We start from the raw sequence: 7,751 nt of genomic DNA on the forward strand, positions 1-7,751 counted from the left end.
ATCATCTCCCTCATCCTAGGTCTTTGCCAACAATCAATCACCCAATTACAGTGAGATTCCAGCAATGTCTTAGAGAGACATTGCCATAGTTGGAAGCTTAAATGCAGCCCTGAGCTTCCTTCCTCCATGCAAACCTGGGACTCTTCAAATTCTTCTCCGGTTATGTAACTGTAATTCCCATAGACTTTCTCCCAAAATGTTCATTATATAGTACCTTCAAGCATACATAACTCTAATAACTCACATTCATTTAAACATGCATTAAATTGAAATAGAACTGAGTCACCTGGGACCCAGGCATTTCATTTCAGGGTTTAACCATTGCTTTCCTTTACGCACAAGCAGGTAAACCTGTTGTGTCAAGAAAGAAAATGCTTGGTGAAGAACTGAAATATTCTCACCCATATTACTGACATTTCAGCGAGCTTTTCCCAACCCAATCTCTTACTCACTGTGTGAAGGACTCTGAAGCTGTAGAAACCGCAGGGCAAAAAGCTGAGTGTTTGCGTGCTTCCTCTCATGCCAAGGGAGCCGACAGAGGGATGAAGGAGTGTGCCTGGACTGCTCAAGGAAAAAGCAATCTGAATTTGCTGGGATTAGGAGGAGGAGCACCTTGGAGATCCGTACTTGTTCCCTACCTACACGGTTAGCTACTGCAGCCACTAGCCACGTGCGGCTATTTACATTTTAATTGATTAGAATTAAGTAAAATTGAAAATGTGGTTTCTCAATCACACTAGTCACATTTGAAGTGTTCAAGCACTACAGATGGCTGGTGGCTAGTTCAATAGGATGGTGCAGATACAGGACATTCTCATCATTTTGAAAAGTTCTAGTGCATCGCTCTGATCTATAATGTAAGTAATGCTTTTAAGAAAGACCAATATGAGAAATCTCTACTTTTTTTGTTTGTTTGTTTTTTGTTTTGAGACCGAGTCTCACTCTGTCACCCAGGCTGGAGTGCAGTGGTGCAATCTCGACTTACTGCAACCTCGGCCTCCCAGGTTCAAGCGATTCTCCTGCTTCAGCCTCTCAAGTACCTGGGACTACAGGTGCCCGCTCCCATGCCTGGCTAAGTTTTGTATTTTTAGTAGACATGGGGCTTCACCCTGGTGGCCATGTTGGTCTCAAACTCCTTACCTCAAGTGATCCACCTGCCTCGGCCTCCCAAAGTGCTGGGATTACAGGCATGAGCCACTGTGCCTGGAGAAATTTCTACTTTTAAAATGAACATTGAAAAAATATAAAGTGAACTTTGCTGACTACAGTAAAACAATTTTTTCAAAAGAATTATTCCTAGGTGCTTTGTCAACACAAGTCAAAGAAAGGAATGAAAGACCGAGAGAAAAAAGGAAGAATAAGCAGATGGTTATCAGCACTAACGGGGCTCACCGAAGACCAAGGGAACCCATCATTTCTAAGGGGGTAAAAAAAAAAAAAAAAAAAAAAGACCTGAGGTTGACTTGTCTGAAATCCTGTCAGGAGGCAGCAAGCACTTTGTCATTTGGAAAATGTGTACATGTGAGCCTGCAGGCACAGGGTCACAGGCCATGCTGGCCTTTGGTGAATCAATTTAAAAGACGTAATATGAGGGAGGAGACTGTTCCCTGTAAATAGCCCTTAACCCCTATTTACACATCTTCCCCTTTTCTTAAGACCACACTGGGTCAGTTGTGCAATAATTTATGAGGGCATCACTGTTGGGATGGGGGTTGGGGGGACACCCAGAGGCCAAGGAACTCTTGTCTAAACCTGGCAGGAGACAAACCCCAAGAATCTGTGATTTCTAAGAATCTTTTGACATTCAGACTCCAGGGCTCAGATGTCTCCATCTGTCTGTGTTTTTAAACCTCTGCTTTGCTTGGTAAGACTCCACCCCTCACTCCACTACCAAATAGTAAATGGCTAGTGTGTATTGTACTGCCATATTGATTTTACAAGGATTTTGCGTGTAGAGCAGTCCTGCAAGAGTAGCCTCCATTTCTGGAATTCTACGACATTGTGAAACATGTTTGGTTTTCATCTTCTTTCCTGGCATATAATTCCTAAAATCCTCACACCCTCCAAAGTGATGTCTTCTGTATGCAAATGATTTGACTGATATCTGGCAGCCCCTAGGTAACTTTGGGATGAGGGCTGGTCACCAGAAAGACCACGGCAGGATTAGAAGGTTGGGACTTTCGGCCCCCTTCCCAACCTCAGTGGAGGGGAGAGGGGTTGAAGGTTAAATTGTTCACCAATGCCCAACGATGTCATCAATCATGCCTGCATAATGAAGCCTACATAAAAACCCAAAAGGACTAGGTTCAGAGAGCCAGCAGATAGCCAAACACACGGGGCTTACACATCCATGTGCCTGGACCGTGGTGTACCCCAACTCCACAGGGACAGAAGCTCTGGGCTCAGAACTCCTCCAGACCTTCCCCCGTGTATCTCTTCATCTGAGTTTATTTTTGTTGCTGTTGCTTGAGATGGAGTATCACTCTGTCGCCCAGGCTGGAGTTCAGTGGTGCAATCTTGGCTCACTGCAACGTCTGCCTCCTGGGGTTCAAGCAATTCTCCTGCCTCAGCCTTCCGAGTAGCTGGAATTACAGGCACCCGCCATCACGCCTGATTAATTTTTGTGTTTTTACTAGAGACATGGTTTCACCATTTGGCCAGGTTGGTCTCGAACTCCTGACCTCAGGTGATCCGCCACCCTCAGCCTCCCAAGGTGCTGGGATTACAGGTGTGAGCCATCACGCCCAGCCTTATTTGTATCTTTTAAAACATCCTTTGTAATAAACTGGTAAATGTAAGATATTTCCTGAGGTCTGTGAGCAGCTCTAGCAAATTAATCGAAGCAAAGGAGGAGATTGTGGGAACCCCAATTTATAGCCGGTGGGTCACAAGCACAGGCAAAATAACCAGGGGCTTATGATTGGCATCAGAAGAGGGGGGCAACCTTGGGGTACTGAGCCCCTGCCCCTGTGGGATCTGACACTAGCTCCAGGTAGACGGCATTGAACTGGAATACAGCCAGCTGGTGTCTGCTGCAGACTGATTGCTTGCTTGGAGTGGGGGGGAAACCCACACATATTTGGTCTCAGAAATCTTCTATGTTGATTGTTGTGGAGTGAGAGAATAGAAATAACATTTTGAGCTTGTTTTTACTCATGCTTTATAAAAGCTCTGAGGAAAATCGGCTCTGCTGACTGCTCACTCCATCCTACCTGCATGGTGAGCTGGCGGAGGGGCAGCCTCATCCAGGGAAGCTCTGGAATTGGCAGGCCCCGCATGAGCAGGACTGAGGTGGACCTAACTGGGTGTGTGCTTTCTTATTCAGGAGACCCCAGCCGAGGGTGGAGCCACAAAGCATAGGATCCCATCCGATCCGTGTGTCACTGCTCAGCGACAATGGCCGGGGAGTTGCTTACAGCAGCTCCGCAGATTGTCAGCGGGACCGAGACTGATTACTGCTAGCAGCAAAATCAGCCTGTCTTTCCCTCTGCCTCTCACTGTAACTGGGAGAGGGGTGACGATGGGAGGCTCGCCCAGGCCTGGAAACCGGCCTCCCGCCCTTCCTGTGCTCCATACCTCAGACTCCCAGACTCCCCGTTCTCCAGTCCCCCTGCAGGGCTGTCACCTACTCTCTTGCCAGAACAGGGAACCAGGAATGTCTTCTGCACCCACATCTGAGGGCTGACAAACTTCTGCATCTCCTGGGGCTCAGAGCACAATTGTCAACTCTTGGGATCACATGAACACATTATACACATTCCATTCCATTCCCGCACACACACCTATACGCACACACATACCCTCTCCAAACACATACCTACAGCACATATGCCCCCAAACTCATATGCATACATATATACACATATACACCCATTACACACACACACACACACACACACATATCCACACTTACATGCTGTTGAGAGTTCAGCCATTACCACAGTCGTTTTGCCTGGCTAAGCTTGAAGCTGCCTGTGAATAGGAAGCAGGCTGCAAGGTGGGGCCCAACTCACCCCCTAACTCCTGTGGCAGCAGCTCTGGACAGGGAGGAAGGCACCTGTGCTGAAGCCCTTCCCTCTTCTGCCCCACCCAAGGGACATACAACTCAGCCTGAGCTCAGGCGAGAGCAGGGTTTGTGGTATCTCTCATTATCAGATGTATGATGTATGATGTAACATCATATGGTCTATGATATCACATGCATGGCATATGATATCACATGTATGGCATATAAAAGGCGTGTGTGTGTGTATGTAGAAACCATGTCTATGAACAGGCCAACAAGAGAAGAGGCAGAGAGGATAAACACAACCTGTTCTAACAGGAATGCAACAGCATACTGTTTGGAAATTGGCCCCGCAGCAGAGCAATAACATCCCAGGCTCAGGGTTGGTTTGTAATCACGTTCACGCAGGTGTCGGGCACTGTGTCCGCTTCAGTACCAGTGAGAGGCTCATGCTGAAATCTGCAGGCATCCAGCTATTTCAGAGAAACTGGGAAGAAACAAGAGCTGAAGGGACTGCAGCAATGTGGTATTTTTTAAGGTGTTGCTAACTGGCTAATAATATCTGGGTTTTAGGGCGTGCTGCACACACTCAAAGGCTCTGCCAACACAAGCTAATTAACCTGTACTCAGAGGTGGGTGTGCGTATGCACTGTTACCACTTCTGCTTGCAGAACCACTTAGCTCTGTCACACTTCTTGTAGCAACATGCCAAGGGATCGCTAAAAACACACTGGGTTTTAAATACCTGGATTTAAACGAATAGTGCTGGGAATCTCTGAGGCTGCTCATGCATTCAAATTACAGTTCTCCCTCTCCCCTCCTAGCTCCCGGCTGCTTTACATTCTTCTAGACTTGAACGCCCACTCAGATGTCTCCCTCCTCTACAAAGCCTTCCCCAGCTGTGCTTGCACGCAAATCGATCCTTCTCCATGGTGACCAACCATCGTGTTTGCCTGGGACTATCTCAGTTTAATACTGAAAGCCCTGTGTAGCAGTCAACCCTTTAGTCCTGGGCAACCTGGGACCGCAAGACTCTCACCATTCTAAAGGATGCATTGCGTATGATTTTGCTACTAATAATACTGTCTGCTGTCTAGTAATATAACCTAGTAATTTGTAATGAGTTTTTCTCAAGATTATAAACTGCTCAAGAACAAGGTCCTTTCTTCATCTCCTTAGAATATCTACTTTGGGCACAAAGAATTACATGTTGACTTCATTTCTTTTTTTTTTTTTTTTTTCAAACAGAGCCTTGCTCTGTCACACAGACTGGAGTGCAGTGGCACAATCTCAGCTCACAGCAACTTCCGCCTCCTGGGTTCAATTCATTCTCCTGCCTCAGCCTTCTGAGTAGCTGGGATTACAGGCAAGCCCAGCTAATTTTTGTATTTTCAGCACAGGAGGGGTTTCGCTATGTTGCCCAGGCTGGTCTCGAACTCCTAACCTCGTGATCTGCCCACCTCAGCCTCCCAAAGTGCTGGGATTACAGGAGTGAGCCATGGCACCCGGCCAACTTCCTTTCTTGTAATACTAGGTTTCTGCTATGACACCAGTCAAAATAAGACCCCCTAAAAGGTTTTTCCATCTGGAGACAGGATAGGGCCCTTCCCACCAAATGGTACCTTGAGCCTTAATCCTTCAGGTTGAAGGTCCAGACCAAGGACTCAGGAAGTTTGCCCTGATAGTCAGAAGAACTCGCTTGAGTTGATCCCTAGAGAGTTTGTTCTGGGCCCACCCTAGAACTTCCAATTCAGGGCTGCAGCTCTCTGGTGATTCCAATTCCAGCAGTCCTTGAAAAATAAGAGTAAGACCAGCCATAGTAGTGCATGCTTGTAATCCCGCACTTCAAGAGGCCAAGGTAAGAATATCCCTTGAGGTCAGGAGTTCGAAACCAACCAAGGCAACATAGTGAGACCCTGTCTTTATAAAAAAAATAATTTGTTTTAAATAGCTAGGGCATGGTGGCATGCACCTGTAGTCCCAGTTATTCGGGAGGCTGAAGTAGGAGGATCACTTGAGCCCAGGAGGTGGAGGCTATGGTAAACCGTGATCATGTAACTGCACTCCAGCCTGGGCAAAAGAGCAAGACCCTGTCTCAGAAGTAAAACAGAAAAAGAGAAAAGAAAAATAGAGTAGAAACTCTCATCCAGATCTATTGGGACTAGTTGTCGACTGTCAATCAAAAAAGCCACTTACAGTGAAAATTCATTTTTAAAAAAAAAAAAAAGATAAATATTTAAACTTAAACATTTCATTTTAATGTAAAACAAGTAAAAAATTTTTTTGATGTAAGTCCAAGGCCTTCCTTTGGATTTGCTCGTTGGATTTCTTCGTTGTTTTTCTTGTATAAATCATGCCTGTATATTTCTAGTTATGATTTCTTTAAAATAGAACAAGAATTTAAAGACACTTGTGAAGTATCCTGAGTGTGGAATCCTTCCAGAGCCTTGCAATATTTTTCTCAATCTTTTTACAGTTGTCTCAACCACACCAAATTAAGCAAAAATTTTAAACAACTTACATGTGTTGGGTCTTACCAAAGCATTCAACTTAATTCTCTATGAAGTAGATTATTATATCTTTTTGCATAGAATATAAGTCACATGAAAAAGGGGATCTTTGTTTTCTTGTTCACTGATTTATTCCAAGCATGAAGAACATTGCCTTGAATATTGTAGATGTTCAATTTGTTGAATAAAGTGGTTCACCTAGTAATTAAATGAATTAGTTAAAACAATAAGTACAAATGGCAGAAAGAGGTTTGGGAGCTAATGGAACTGACTCTTGGTAAGCATAGCAGGCAAATCAGCAGGTGGGTGCACAGGTGCATGAGAGAGTCATTGACTAGCTATGAGCATTCAACTTGCTGTAAGTGTTAGTGTGTGTTCTTGGGAGGACATGCAAAGTGTTCATTAATTTGGGGAGTCAATTAAATGGAGGTTTGTTATGAGATATTTCTCTCTCCTGATCAGATAAGAAGCCCAGGTCAAAGGAGGATTGAGGCAAGAGTCAGTGGAATGAGTCAGAGAGTACTTCTCTCATTCCGGTTCACGAGGTGCCCTGTTTTGGTTTCTAGAGCCAAAGAAGAAAGAACAGGGCAAGCAGATTCTCTGTAAACCCCAAGTTACCAACCTGTCTTCTTGAATTGCCAAGAAGCTCTTCTCCCAAAGAAATCATTAAAGGTCTTTCAACCTGTTCTAAATAGCTAGGGGCTTCTGTGGTTCCCAAAAGGAGTTATACATCCTGCCATCATTTTATTTATTTATTTATTTATTTATTTATTTATTTATTTATTTATTATTTATTTATTTATTTATTTTTGAGACAGAGTCTAGCTCTGGCACCAGGCTGCAGTGCAGTGGTGTGATCTCAGCTCACTGCAACCTCACCTCCCAGGTTCAAGCAATTCTCCTGCCTCAGCCTCCCAAGTAGCTGGGACTACAGGTGCGCACCACCATGCCCGGCTAATTTTTGTATTTTTAGTAGAGACATGGTTTCACTATGTTGGCCAGGACAGTCTCCATCTCTGGACCTCGTGATCCGCCTGCCTCGGCCTCCCAAAGTGCTGGGATTACAGGCATGAGCCACCACTGTGCCTGGCCCCTGCCATAATTTTAAGAGGAAAAAAACCCCACCCATTTCTTGGTACTATTTATTCACGTCCTTCTTTGCCAAAAATGCGCTTGAATAAACTCGTTTGAGACCACACCTAGAATGATGTCAATGAGTCAGACTGTCTAGAACG

The sequence above is a fragment of the Piliocolobus tephrosceles genome, chromosome 19 (assembly GCF_002776525.5).
Source record: "Piliocolobus tephrosceles isolate RC106 chromosome 19, ASM277652v3, whole genome shotgun sequence".
In the NCBI taxonomy this organism is placed as follows: Eukaryota; Metazoa; Chordata; class Mammalia; order Primates; family Cercopithecidae; genus Piliocolobus; species Piliocolobus tephrosceles.